Source organism: Triturus cristatus, chromosome 5_1 (assembly GCF_964204655.1).
Source record: "Triturus cristatus chromosome 5_1, aTriCri1.1, whole genome shotgun sequence".
Classification (NCBI taxonomy): Eukaryota; Metazoa; Chordata; class Amphibia; order Caudata; family Salamandridae; genus Triturus; species Triturus cristatus.
Genome location: NC_140587.1, coordinates 67,961,594 through 67,977,204, shown reverse-complemented (window position 1 = coordinate 67,977,204; position 15,611 = coordinate 67,961,594). Strand labels below are relative to the sequence as shown.

Here is a 15,611-nt window from a genome sequence, read left to right as displayed (position 1 = left end):
TCTTTTCAATGGCATTTCGTTTTTCAGCAGGAGTGCATAGCCCTTCCTGTGTTCCCTGTTTACTCCTTTGTGTATCATGTGGCTTGTTTCCCCACCTTTCTTCCCTTCCCTTCCCTTCCCTGCTCACTGATTCCATTTCTTTGTTCCCCAACCCCTTCCACCTTCTACAGAAATTGTGTTTCTGTTGGAGATGTTCTAAGGAGATGGGGTATCTGTGAAGATCAAATCATGAATACATGTTATACCTCTCTCTACCCATGCATTTGGGAACAGCATTTTCCCTGCTAGTTTGATCTGTGGATTGCCCCAGACTGATGCTAGGGTTGAAATAAGCACTTTGTTTGTGTGTTGTCTTTCTAGGGATCCGAGGGATTCTATTAAATCTTTTAGCATGTTATATGAGTTCTTAACCTTTAAGTAATTCACAGTCACGGCTATGATGAAAGGGAAATTGGTTTTAGAAGATCATTTTTTATATCTGCACCTATAAAGGTGGGATGCTTGTTTTATCAGAAAAGCTATTTGATAATTGAAGACCTTACGCTGCCTGTTTCTCTGTTGCGGCTAATGTTTTCTAAGTGCTATTCTCAGTCATTTATTCTGTCATATAAAGGGATAAAGGCTAACATTGAAATATATGTTGCTTTATAGAAGTTGGGCATGATTTGTAATGAAAACATACTGGTCACAAAGTTAATTTGCAGTGCCTCCATCATTTTAGCCAAGTGATATATTTCAGGGACCAGGCATCTGTTAGTTTCTGTGTTTTCAAGAGTAGTGAGGGTCCAAATAATATGCTAAGATTGTTAATAGTTTGGTTTGCCTTTTGAGATTTGTATTGTCAGTTATCACAGGGATGCATAAGTGCTTTAGAAGGAACACTTCTGTTTTTTTTCTTTAAACATTCAGTGTACAGCCTGAGATCTTGGTACAATTGTATTGTTCCCATATCTGTGGGATTACATCTTCTACCTCCTCTGACAAAGTGAAAAGGCTGTCTGCAAATGCAGTGTCTTTCTGATTACAAGAATTGAACAGTATATCTTCAAGTGATTCGTTTTGTGTATGTCTGTCAGGAAGACTCAACTATTAGGGGGAAAATATAGTAGGATAAAGGATATCCATGTCTTTTACCTTGGCATAAATCAAAAACAGTGAAAATTCAGGTGCAGGCACTGGGATTGGTGAATAGAGTGTATTTGCGTAAGGCTGCTCTTAGGCCTATCAGCATCGAAGGCCAGGGCCATCGGTACAGAGTTTAATAGTTTAGATTTTTCTAGCACGTGTGCAAAGAGCCTAATGTTGGCAGTTCCATTGTTCCTTTGACAACACTGGTTTGAGAGGGTGTATATGGTATGTTAGACATTTTTCAAGTCTGGTGGCTAAGACTTTATCATACATTTTACAATCCACATTCAGTAGTGTAATTGGTGTATATTTTGTGTCTCTAGAATGCATTTATTGTCTTGATACTTTTTTGTGTCTATTGGATCCTTATTGCCCATATGTATGACCCATTATGAGAACGTGGCACCTGCTATCCCACTGGAAGCATGATCAAAAAGCCTGCCCAGGTGATCCATCAGATATAATTTGGAGGGATTTATAAAACCTAGCAGGAAGCCCGTTGGGTCAGAATACTTTACTCATTTTAAGAGACTTGATTACTTTGATGATTTCGGGTTTGCTAATCTGTTTGTTCAGCTCAGTTTGTGAGTCGTGGCTTAAACTTGGGAGTTTAATAGTAGCAAGATAGGTTTAGCATTCATTGTCAATGGGTTGTCTGTCCGGGCTGTATAAATCTCTATTGTAGTTATAGAAGTTTTTAGTTATTTCTTGTATCAGTTTCAACTTTGCCTATTTTACATTTCATTCCTGAGATTATAGTATTTAGATTTTTGATTTTGGGAACATACAAGTATTTTCTGCCTTGTTAAATTCACACATTTCCTTTGTATTTAGGTTGTTGACCCACCCATGAGCTCTTCCACTAAATAGGTTTTTATATTCAGATGTCAGAGTTTTGTTTGTCTTTTTGATTATTAAACACTGTTAAAGTTACTTCCTTTCAGATTCATGTTCATACAGTTTTTTTGTTCATGTTTTTGTTTTTGTTGAACATAATACTTACATTAACATTGGTAGGAAATTATCTAAAGTTTGTTTAGTCTTTATAGCCTTCTGCTGTTAAGAGATAAATATACTTGTTCTAGGCATTAACAAGAAATAAACCCTTATGTTCTTATGAAATAACAACACATTGGCAACAACATTGCTTATAGTAAACATTTTAGCTAAACATTTGAAGAAGCATTTATCAGTTTTTGTCACTTGAATATAGCAGTGATCATTAATGCTTATTTTACGTATCTTAGAACATTGAAGTTTGCGTATGTGTTATTGATGCGTGTTCTGTGGCACTGCTTGCGGTGGATCAAAGGCACAAGTCTAGGTGAGTAGGAGATTTTGTGTTCTCTGCATGCTTGCCTTATAGTGTGTGAGTGCTTTTGAGTCTGGTGTTAGTGGAGTAAGTAAGGGGTGATTGATGTGTGATTATTCTATGTTCTGTTTGCGTGCATGTTTATCCTGAGTATTGATGTAGCTCGAGGATATTCTGCAGTCTGATATCCTTCGCTTAGAGCTATAAAGCATTTTCTGTGGGTAGCAGTTTCTTTAGCATATTTATATATTCCTATTACAAATCATTCATTTCAGGCTATTGATTTTCATTTTTGTAGTATCTTTTCTGTGTGGGGATATCTGAGAGATCTGAGTACCATCAGTATTGGTGACTTTGAGAATGGGCGTGGTCTCACTGGGACAAAGTGCAGTCTTTCTATTTCTAGGGTTAGTGGTACCCATGTTCCCCAGAATGAGGCACAGCATTTTGCATCTTTTTCGGCATTTAGATTCTTGTCTTGCAACATGCTTATTCTTGTTTCGGTGTCTCCTAATATAGCTGAAAGGCTCTTGATATCATGTCTTATAGATGACATTTCAGTTTGTAGATGCTCAGCATTAGTATTAGTACATTGTGTGAGCTCATGAAGTGAGAAGAGGTGTTGGCTTATTGGTCCATATTTGCAGTGGTATTGGTGATGGTTTCCTCTGTGCTTTTCATAGGAGATTCTTGGGATGGAGGATCCTGTCTCATTCTTTTTGGTGATGTTTTCTGTTGTCTGGATTCTTTTGTTTGTTTGGGTTCTTCAACGTCAAAGGAGTTTTTTAATCAGCTATGTTAGTTTGTAAATGGATGTGTTAGGATTTCTGTTATATTCTTCAACTGGCCGAAGAGGTATTTACAAAGAGTTTGTATGTCCAGAAGATAGCAGTCCTTACATGGATTGCTATCAGCGGATAGTTTTCTGGTGTAGAGCCTCAGGCTTGAGAATATTGCTTTTTGGTCATTGACCTTGCAGAAAAAGGTATTGCTCCTTTATTGCTAGAGTATTTTCTGCTCTGGTGTTCCTGATTAAAATCACTCCTTTTCATGAACATTTATTTAAATATTCAAGGGATCTCATAGGCACCGCTAGCTCTCATTTGGCCCTGCGTTAACGGCCTATGTAGCCTGTGAGGGCCTTATGTATGACTCAGCACCAGTTTACTTTAATTCCCTTCGCATACTTTTGTTTAGCCCATGTATGGTCACATGTCTCCCTTGGTTGTCTCATATTAGCCTGGCGCTTTCTTAGGTTGGGTCTGGCAATCAGTAGCACAATCAATAAGAGTCCCCAATGCTCATAATCGCCTACTTACAGGAGGTATAGAAAGCATGCAGACGCACAGAAGCTCTGGGAAGTAAGTGTGCTTGGTGTGTCCAAGTGTATATTTCATGTGTGTTTGCTCTTAGGAGAGGATTGTTCCATGTATTAGGTGTGATGCAGACTCCAAGGGGTCTTGGTAAGTGAGCATTTTCAGCCTTGCTTCCTTTCAGGTGGGCGCTGATACTTCCAGCACACTGCGGTTGTACTGGCTGCTACAGAATGTGTCTTCGGAGGCAGCCCTTTTATTTCATGGAGAATGCTCATTACCAGTGAAAAGAAAGGTCTAAAATGCCTTTATATTCCTTTTCCAGGACACTCGTTCTGTAGACGTTGTCAGCAAGGTAATGAGTAAATATTCCTCGCGTGCAGAAGGCGCACCTGGCCCATATTACATGGCGCAAAGCACACCCCAGCGAAGTTGAAATGCAAAGGTTTCACGACTTAACAAAAGAAATGCGTAACATTTCCAAACTGGGTATTTTCCAATATGCAGTGGCTAATTGAGACACCATACAAGTGGCAACATGAATCCAGACCAAGCAAGGTGGGTACCATGGGCATTACTCTGATGGAAAGAAATATCAAAGCTAATTAAAACCATTTCAGAAAGGGTAGTTCCTGGATTTAAAAAAACCCAGTAATGATGGAAAAAGAAGGTGCTGTCTATCCCAAAAACCGTTGACCACTGCACCGACTTGGCAAACATTGCACCCGTCTCCAACAGCAAAGATAACAATAACAAAGTGAATCAGAACCTATCACAATGTGCAGTCTTGGTACTACTTCAATTATGGAAGACTTAGTGAATTTCTTGAACTTGTAGATGTTTATGATGCTAAAAACATTCCATGTTGTATTAATACATATCTGTACGTTTTTTTAAGATTCTCATTATGTCTCTGGATACATTGCATTTTCAGGATATTTCCAGTAGAAATCTTATTGACAAAGTAAGCCTTCATATAGCTGGAATTCTTAAAAAACATACTGCTCAAAGTGTAGGATCACATGTTACTATGCCAAATGCAATGACAGAAAGGCATAATGAGAACTATACCACCTATAACTTGTGATTTCCAGCAAAACATCGAGTCTCTCAACATGCTACAGATATTTACCAATAACGTGAACCAGCTCTAAGCTATGGACATAAATTCCCAAAAGCCAGACTCCAGTTTGAGCAGGCCGAGACCCCATTTTAATCCTGATTCTTCATCTGTTTACTTTGGACACATATAGTGGCTGCCCCACATCTTTAGAAGAACCTGTGAAACAATGACATCAACAAAACACCTAATGCAGCATACGTATGAGATAGGTGCTGCGTTATCTGTGTTTGAAGGTCAGATAGTAGCTGTAATTGACGCATTCTTTCCATACTGGATTCTACTAGTGCGTCTTAAGATTACCATGTTGATGCACAGAGCCAGCTTTCCATACTGCTGCAGCATACGGTGTTATGCTGAGATCTGATGCCAAGCTAGCTATGAGTGGAGGAGAGCTGAGCCCAGCTAATGCGTATTGTCCTTTTATGTTGCCTTCTCTCCCGGACTCCTCATAGCTGCACATTTGCTCCAGAGAGATATGACATGTGTTGAATTCCGACAAATTCCCTCAGAAGTAGTATTTAGGGTGTCAGGTTTCCAAACGACATTCCAACTATGTTAGAAATGATGCAGTCAGGAAACTGTCAAAATGATGCTTCCCAAGTCGAAGTATTGCTACTGATGGCCCTAAAGCATCTGAATATAAAAGACATATTAATGTGCTGATGCGTCTGCATTTTGGTAACAGGTTGCAGAAGAAAGAACAAGAAGGTGACACTGATAGCATCAAGCAACTCTTGAAGTAGAAGTGATTTAGAGATAAAACTGAAATAAGAAATGATCTTGGGAAAAAAAAAGTGCCTAAAGCAAACATTTTCATCCTAAGTATCCTGAAACTTAAATGAACTCAATAGGCCTTCAAAACACAATGGGCATCCATCTAAAGTCTGATAGCAATACTGAAACATGACAGTCCCTAAAAAAGATAATGAGCCTATTAACTCTGTTAAATATGAATATCAAAATACATAAGATCAAAGTAAAAGAATGAAGGAAAATAGGAGGCTCAATAAAAGTGCCATTTATTGTGCGAAAAGATACTCAATATTAAAACATTGGAAGATTGTGTGCTCCATTGGAAACAATGGAGTGCTCCGGGCTTCTAATGGTCAGTAGAAGCCCGGAGCATCAACATGTTTAACAAACGATCCATTGAGTTATGAGAATAGTCTGCCCTCTTTTGGCTCGGGCCTTTAACCTTGGACCGGGCTTTAATGGTCGGTAGAGCCCGCTACGGTGGGCTCCAGGGCTATATTAAATGGCAGCTTCATAGAATAACAGATAATATTAAAAACAGAACCCTTCTGATAAGAATTCTGCATACTACAAAGGCATACTTAAAAAGGAAAAAAGAAATATAAAAAGTGTGCCCCTGATGCCCGAATCCGTGACCAATGGCACTATGGAATCAGTGCAAGAAGTCATAACTCTCAAAATAGCACATGCATGTGAAGAAGCAAATTGAAACAAACTAGTTTGTCCTAACAATGTAGGATGTAATAAACTACACAATGTACATAGGAAGAACTAAAGAGTAAACAGTACTACATTGCAAAACATGACATAGTCCCTTTCCACCAAAGTCTTGGCCTGCCCACCTCATTAAAAAGGTTAGGCATTACGTTTTCTCTTGACAGAGTACCCGTGGAGTACACCAATAGAAATCCTCAGTTTATCCTAATTAGGGATGACAGTTGTAAGAAAATGGATTATGAGTTTGCTCAGGCGGAATTATAATTCTGCTCGCTGAATTGGTGCAATTTTTTAACTTTGCGGTATACGTGTAACGCGGGGTTCCTACAAAATTCCGCCAATTGGTGCATTGAGGAAATATTCTGCCATTCCAGCCTCTCGATGATCACAGGAGCGATGCAAGGCTCCATCAATGACCATTTGAGAGCGTGAAGAAAATTTGACGGCCCCTGGCACAATTTTGAGTCGCCACGGAGCCTTGCGGCACCATTTTGGAGCACCGGCGGTCATGAGCAGTCGGGGCTGCTTCTCAAGTAGATTTTCTACTTTAGGAGTAGCTAAATCAAATTGAACATGGCCAATAGAGTAAATATTCTACTCAAATCAAAGGTTCATGTAGTTTATTAGTGCAAAAAGCATATTTTTTTTTACTTTTTATTTCAACAGGAATGAATTAGCACAGAGACCCCAACTTCCTTTTCATGTCCAGAAGGCTTTGTCAATTGTCTGAAAACTTTTCATTTGAATTTTGAAGTGAAGAATCACTCTCTTTGTCCGCAATTACTACTGCATATATACCGCTGGATTTTAAGTGAGTTAAAAAAACCTTTGAATGAGAATGTTGTTTGAGAGGATGTGCTGTTGGATATTTTTTATAGATGACTTAATTTTCATTTATGGCATTGCTGAATTAATGGCCGTTTTTTTTCTTAGTTTGCCATGCCTCCTTTGTTTTCTGGCCAAGTGGCCATCAATATGTCTGGCCAGTTTGTGTGTGTGGTTTATGCCACCATTTTGTCTTTGTTCTCCATGCCATGTGGCTGGTGGCCATTTTGTATAATCATTGTCCATAGGGCCTCCATGTGTTTTTTGTTGTCCAAGCCTCTTTGTTTGCTATTGTTTTACCCGGCTGCCATTTTGGGTAGTAATCCGTGTGCTTTTTCCATATGCCTGCTTGTGTTCTTTATTGTCCATGTCCATATGTAGCCGGCGGCCATTTTGTGTAACCATCCAGTTTGCTTTTGCTATAGGCCTGCATGTGTTCTTTGTTGTCCATACTTTCGCTCTTGGTGGCCATGTGGCAGAGCGGCAGCTTTGTGTAGCCAGTGTGCTTTCCTTTTGCCAAAGGCTTGCATGTGTTCTTCATTGTCCATGCCTTTTTTCTTTTTGTTACTTGAACATGTGGTCGGTAGCCATTTTGTGTAGCCATCTAGTGTGCTTTTTTTGCCACAGGCCTGCATGTGTTCTTTCTTTTCCATGCCTTCTTGCTTGTTGTTGTTTGAACATGTGGCCGGCGGCCATTGTGGGCAGCTAGCCAGTGTGTTAAATCCCTGTTTTCCAGTTTTCAAAGCCATTTCCTAGGAACACTGATAAATGAGGGCTGTGCCTTTCTTTTTCTTTTTTCTTTTTTTCCCTAATATCAGTTTAATGTGCTTGAAGATCATTGTAGTATGTATGTACAGTGTTTATTTAATACTATATGCAGTTTTTTACATTTTACCCTGCACTTCCGTGCCTCCCAAAGGATGTCTCATAACCCCTAGTGAGACACCAGCAATTCCCTGCACCCCCTGCCTGACATATATCTCTTAGGCCATAGGCGCACACCAGCATTAACAGGCATATTTTTTATTTTTTTTGGTGCAGGTCAGCACAGCAGGTCACCTTGCTGTGCTGCTATGCGTCACGGGGAAAGGGCAGGAATGTGCCGTGTTTGTCCAATACAGCATAGTTCTGTCCTTTTCCTTCTGCTGGCACTGTTTTGTAAGTCTAGTGTCTTCATTTATGTGTAGGAAAGTGGACTTTCCTGAACAAAAACAATCCTGAGAGGTGTTTCCTCTTTCTATGTGCGCTGCAAAATGCAGCATACATAGAAAGATAAAAAATTGAGGAGAAACAAAGATATTTCTCCTTGTTACGCCTCTCATGGTAGGTGTAAGATTTTGGTGCCTTCCCTGGTTTCAATTTACTTGTAAATCTGAGAATCAAAAAACATGGGAGTTGCATGGGAACACCCACCACAACACCCATGGGACACTTCCCTGGCCCAGAGTAAGGCAGAGCTGCGGTTGGTTCTGCATTGACTTACTCTGGATTTTTAAGCTATTCAGAGCGTGGGTTCATAAATCACACTCAGAGGTTTGCATCATGTATGCACAGCATGGCGTGGTGCAAGCATGATGCAAAGTTCCAAGAAATATGCCCTTAATTCATAGGTCTCTTAGGCCATAGGTGTACACCAGCATTCATTTTTTAAGGAATATGGAATTTTCCCCTGCACACCCTTCCTGCCATATGGAAAACATCAGCTTTAATTTTTTGAATGATTATTCAATTTTCCTCTGCACCCCTATCCTGCCATTGGTCTCCTAGGCAATATGCAACACCAGCATTAATTGTTTAAAGAATATTACATGTTCCCCTGCACTCCTTGCCTGCCATGGGTCTCATAGGCCATAGGCTCATACCAGCATTATTGTATTTCAGATTATTCCTTTTTTCTCTGCAAACCCTGCTTGTTGTAGGTCTCTTAGGCCATAGGCTCACACCCGCACTAAGGGGCTAATTTTTAAGAGAGCCCTGCATCGCTTTGGCACCACGTAAAGTGGAACATGTGTGCCGCAGGTCTCTCAATCAGATTTATGAAGCCACACAAAGCCACCCTGTGTGGCTTTGAGCAGCCTAATAAATCGTGAGTAAGTCAATGCATCGCAAATCACTGCTCCACCTTACTTACTGCATTGCCTGGAAAAAAGTAATCACCTAATTCCCGAAAAAGTGGAGAAGCTTATATTATCAACCAAATCTGGATCCCCACTGGATCCCTATCGGGTGATGGTCTTTCATATGGCCTCCAGTACCTTTGCATGCCATCTTGCACCCCTCCTAAACAATATTCTTCACTCAGGGTCATTCCCAAGCATCTGGAAAACATTATTAGTATGTTCTATCCTGAAAACAACGCTTCCAAGACCCATGGAGGTTAAAAATTATTGGCCAATTTCCTGTCCTCCGTTTCCATCCAAAGTCCTTTAAGTAGCCTTAAACTGCTACATTTCCTGGAATCAAACAACCAATTGGACCTAGCACAATACAGATTTTGGCTTCTACATTGCACATTAATTCAGCATTAACTGTAGCCACTGAGAAGATCTGCATCCAGCTAGATGGAGGAGGGAAGGCAAAACTAATTTTGCTCGACCTCGCAGCCGTGTTCGATACAGTGAACCATCAAGTACTCATTCAGTTCTTATTCAAAATGGGGATCACAGATGGAGCCTCTAACATTATAAGATCATTCCTAGCAGAGAGCAAACTGTAGCAATGGGAGGACATAAATCACATCCCTACGCTCTGCCTTGTAGGGTGCTCCAGGGATCCTCGCTATCCTCAACTCTGTTCAATGTTTGCGTTACCCCACTGGCTAACCTCATCTGCTCTCATGGTTTTACCGCTATCCGCTGCGCAGATGACACACAAATAGTGGAATCTTTATCACGAAAGCCGGATGATGTGGCAATGAAATATAGTAACTCTATGGTCCACATTATCAGATAGATGCAGGATTATTGGTTAAAACTAAACACTGATAAAACCGAGGTGCTACTATTTGGTAAAAACACTTGTTTCTGGAACAATTCCTGGTAGCCAGAAGTAGCCGGACCTTGTCCATCCCCAGTAAAGAAGGTAAAAAGTTTAGGAGACACTCTAGATGATCAGCTATCTTTCACAGAGCAGGTCAATCTTATCACATCATCCGGCTTCTATACGTTGAAGATCCTAAAAAAAGTATTACCTTTAATTCTGATGGATCTAGGTTCAACAGTAATTGTAGTCTTGGTGCTATCAAAGATAGATTACTGCAACGCTCTCTATCTGGGAGCAAAAAAGATAACCCTTTGCAAGCTTCAGTTACTTCAAAATGCAGCAGCACATTTACTGCTTAAAATCCCCAAATTCATTCAGTGTCAAAAAGAATTCAGGATTTGCACTGGCTGCCGGTCCAGGCGAAGGTTCAAATTAAGTCCTTGGGTATTGTTCACAAGGCCCTCTATGGTGCCGGCCCTGCCAACTTCATCAAATTCATCAGTTGGTACGTCCCACAACGCAAAATTAGGTCATCGACTGCCTGTCTGCTGGACATCCCTTGGGTAAAGACAGTAAAATGGAGTGCGAGAAGTTTTTTCCATCTGTCTTGTAAACTCTGGAACACTCTGTCTCTTACCCTGAGAAGCCAAACCAACAGACAGTTGTTTAAAAAATTGCAAAAAAAATGGTTGTTTGTACCTAAGCCTTAAACCTATGCATGCTCACTCCTCTCAACTGCAATACAGATCTAGCACTAAGACATCTCAGCATATAAGCCCTTTATAAAGCTGTCATTTCATTTAATTTACTTTACACCCAGGAGGTGTTTCATAGGCATGCTGGCGGTTTTCCCATGCCGCTCCCATGGATTTTGACACTGCGCCAGATTTACACAATCCTGCAAACCTGCAGAAGTGTCTAATCCTTATGCCTTCCGCAGTGAGGCTTAACAAGGAGAAACATCTTAGTTTCTTTGAATTTTTTCCTCTTTCTATGTGTGCTGCATTTTGCAGCACACATAGAAAGATGACAATTCAATTAAATTCACAGCAATCCTAGAGCCCACAGCTACCTCCAGGGAGGCATCCCAGCACTAGCAGTAAATTCACTGAGGAGTAAGTCTAAAAACAGACAAGGTCCAATTAGCCTATCAGACAAGAGTCTCAAAAGCTAAGCTAAGGAATGCAAACAATGAGGCAGTGCACTCCAAAGAATGGGAGCCATATAAAAGAAGGAGCGTCCCCCCTCTTTTTGCTTTATAAATGGGTGGAACTTGGAGCAATTTCATCTTTGTTCGATCGTAAGGATCTGGTTTGCGAGTAAGCCTTCAATCTGGATCTAAAATTGAGTGAGCCTTTTTGAGTAAAGTCTCTGAAAGCAAAAATGAGTGTCTTAAATGTAACCCTAATGATGACTGGGAGCCAATGAAGCTGCCTGAGGTGATGAGAGATTGACGAACACAGGGGGATTTTGAGGGTTAGGCTAAAAGCAGCATTTTTAATGGTTTGTAGCAGTTGAATTGAAAAGCAGGTAGGCCTAAGTACAAGCTATTATCATAGACCAATTTGGATGTGACCAAAGCATAAACAATTATTTTCCGGAGAGCCCTAAAAGTGGCAAAACATGTAGCGGATAGTGTTTTGACTTGAGTCTCAAAAGTGAGATTGAAATCAATTTTTTGCTTTCCGAGGTTCTTCACTAAACAAGCAAGGGAGGGAGAAGGACTTAAATTCTAAGGGTAACCAAATGTTAGCCTCCAGGAAAGACATGGTCTCAAAAGAGGATCTGAGTGTTTTCAGAATCAAATTTCAGGCAGCTTCCATTCATCCATTCCATGGTGGCCTTCAGGCAGGATTTGAGAGAACACAAGGTTGCTGGAATGTTTTCATGAAAGACCAAGAGGAGCTGGATATCATCCACATAGGAGACCTCCCTCATCCCCCAAGACTATGCGAGTTTAGCCAAAGGCTCAAGGAAGATATTATATAGGGTGGGACCGAGTGCCAAACCCTGAGGCACTACGCACTCTAGAGGCTTAGATGGAGAGGGGAGAGGAGAGGAGGACGGCCTGACAGCGATCCTTCAAAAAAAGAGTCGAACCAGAGCAATACCTGTTTTCTGATTCCAATCTTCTCAAGCCTGTCTAACAAGATGGAATGAGAGACCGTATCAAACGTCGATGACAAATCAAAAAACAAAATGCTGCTGAAGCCCCTCCAAGCATATTATGAGTTTCCTCACTGTCACAATTTTTAGTGCGATGCGACTGCCCAAAAATATTTTGCAGTGAGGAAACAAAGAGGACCATACAGTGCCCGTTGTGCCTCTGCACCATGCAGTGCATGCATGGGGGTACATATTGTACCCGCCTGTGTGCGTGCACCCCAGTACCTGCACTTCATGGACTGCAGCAGTCCATGCCATGCAGCTACTCATTTTGACATTTCCATTGTGGGTCCTATTTCATAGGCACTACAGAGGGAACGCCATGGAACTGCCCCTCAGACTGGAGAAAACTCCTTATCTGGTTGGCTGTTTAACTACAGGTTTGGCAGAGCGGGGGTGTCCCACTTCAGCACCGCCTAACTCATAATGAGGCCCTTAGAATTATGGAAAGTGACAGTGATAAGAAAGAGACAGTTATTGTCGGTATGGAAGGTGGCGCAGAGGACATCAAGATCACTCCTCCCATTCAACCTTCTAGATTGCATATGTATAAGCCTCTTACTGAGACCTGCATCTACTAGGACCTCAGTTGAAGTATGCACTGCAGGGAGAAAAGCGAAACACCATATACCCCCAATTCTTTACGATTAGCAAGCAGGACGGTAACATTGCAATATTCTGCATTTGCAAGAAAATTGTTCATTGAGGTAAGCCAGGTTTACACTATTGACCTGGAGGCCAAACATCCCATATAAACAAACATCACACAATCATGTGGGAGGAGCACCTTAAAAAAGTAGCTGGTGGAGGTGATGAGAGATAGGAAGCAGCTCCGATCATGGTGATAGAGGAGATAATGAAGAAGAAGGGGATGGATGATTTACGTGAAGCAGCCCTGTCCCCTGCAGTGTGCCATCATCACCTGCATCAGTACCTTCCAAATGGCATAAACCTCAAATGCACTGCATTTGTGCACTGCATAACGTGATATCCACAAGATGCACATTGAATCTACCACATCCTGGTCTTCTACAGAAATTGCCTGTGTCAGTGGCATGACAAAAGAAATTACAGCATGTTTAGGAAGGAGGGACCCTATGATCTCAACCACCCATTGACACGTTTGTACATTGGGAACCTAGCTAAAATGCCAGTGCTGGACCTTCTCCCTTTTTCTTCTGTGTAAGGAGTGGGTTTTTAGAATTTAGGGTGACCATCTGCCCAAAACAGAAGGTTCTCAGCAGGACCTACTTTGCCAGAGTGGCTTCTCCGGTGCTCCATCACAAAGTGCTGGAATTGTTTGGAAAAGCTTTGCAGCAGAGTGATGTTCAGACAGTCCACATGATGACATACATTTGAACCAAATGTCAAGCAACTGATTACATGTATATCACTGCACACTGGATTTATTTTGAGGGGGTTAGGCAACAGCTATCGGCATGTCTCAGAACTGAATAAGGTTTGAAGGGCGCTCAGTAGCATGCAGCAGTAGAGATGTTTGCCATAGAGAAATTCCATACAGCTACAAACATCTTGAAAGACTTTAACAGCAAAGAGTTTGAATGGCTTTGACCCAGATTTCTAAGAATGTGATGTGTTGCCATGGACAACTGCAGTAATAGAGTCAAGGCCATGGCAGATGGTGGATATATAAGGGTCTTGTGTTTGGCACATTACATCAACCTGATTGTGAAGGACGTTCTCAAACAATAGGACAGAATCAGCAACATACTGGCCATCTGCAAAAGAATGAGTGCTCATTTCAGTCATTCTTTTAAATTCCAGAAGTAGTTGAGGATCATTCAGTGTACTAATATGGTACTGGTTAAACCCCTCTAACAGGAGGACGAACATTTTGGCTCTTGACCTACTACATGTTGCAATGTTTTTTTGAGCAGTACAGATCAATCCCTGACTATGTCCTTCAAAGAGGATGGGATGCAACTGGCAAAAGCATGGCCATGGAGATGGAAACATGGGGGATAGTTAAATGCTTGAAACAAAGGCTACATCTGTTTGAGCTCTTCACACAAGGAGTACAGTTGTCTGCTTTAGGGCCAGATAAAAAAGTTGTTGCAAAGGTTCACCGGTTTGAATGAAGAAGCATATCAGTTGGTTTACAGCTTAATCCTTTGATTGGGTCTTAATTAATGGATGCAAAGAAAGACCATATCCTCTAAAGCGTTCATCTGTGCAACAATACTTGTTTTTACAGTACAATAAAATACTGGCAACTTTCATTCTTTTTTCAGAAGGAAATGTTTCAAAATACAAGCCTTGGATTGTTGAGCAAGTGAGAGACCTGGAAGAAGAACGGCTGGATGTTAAAGTCCCAGGCAGAAGTTATGGCATGCAGCATTCAACCTTCAAAGAGGGCAGTGCTGTTGTCTCACAGCAGCCAACACCAGCATCAGAAGAATCAGACCCAACATCTGCAATAGCTTGATTTCAAGTAGAAGGGCTTAAGTCAAATGCAGAGGCAATGGCAGCAAAGGTCGAGCATGTTGCTGCACCAGTGACCATCCAAAGGATGGTCCTGTATTGATTTCCACTTTGGTTCTCCCTTAGTTTTGCATATTCGATTTTTAAGGCTGCCTCTGCTCTGCACAGCCACAAATTATACATTTGTTTTCATGACATTTTTTGCAATACGCTGTACACATGTGTGTTTGTTATTCAGTGATTCTTCTTGGGATTCAGCCTGCACATTTGTACAATGTTACCTAGAATATATAACAACATGATGTTCAGTTTTCTTTGCCCGGTCAGCAACAGGTACTAACGTTTTGGACATAACAGTTTTCCAATACAGTAGTTCTTATCACATAAACTGGGTATCATCCTCTTGCAGGCAGAGAGGAGAATTCTGTCAAACAGACCTTTTCTGGAATGAACACACACAGAGCTTGGCATGCAGCCTTGAGTAAACTGAGTTTACACTCATGATGCGGACCACCTTACTACTTACACCAGGTATAGGGTCTGTTTTCACTCCCAGAGATCACTTATACACCATGTGCTCGCATAGTAAGGGTAGGCCTAGACAGACAGATAATTTGCCAATGGTTTGGATGTTTATTTTCCCATAGTATTGCTAATTATGTTGTTTAGTTGTCTCTACCTAATAATCGCAGCACCTTTGCTTCATAATGGACTACGATAGTTTCCATAAATGTATTGTAAACTTTCTTTGTGTCTTTCTTATGTTTACTACGGGCATGCATGAGTAGTGACCAAAGGTGAGACTCTGTTTCCATGGTTCCCTTTGGGACTAGAGGTTCATGTTGCCAAA

The 15,611-nt window shown here is 41.1% G+C and overlaps 1 long non-coding RNA gene across 1 annotated transcript in view; it reads left to right on the top strand.

Moving 5' to 3' along the window:
• The window catches only part of LOC146830197 (uncharacterized), a 144,056-nt gene extending 128,658 nt beyond the window's left edge, over positions 1–15,398 (top strand). Inside the window, exons 4-5 of the long non-coding RNA XR_014961380.1 lie at positions 2,376–2,452; positions 14,572–15,398. This is a non-coding gene — a long non-coding RNA (uncharacterized LOC146830197). The remainder of the gene's footprint in view (positions 1–2,375; positions 2,453–14,571) is intronic.
• Positions 15,399–15,611: the final 213 nt, after the last annotated feature.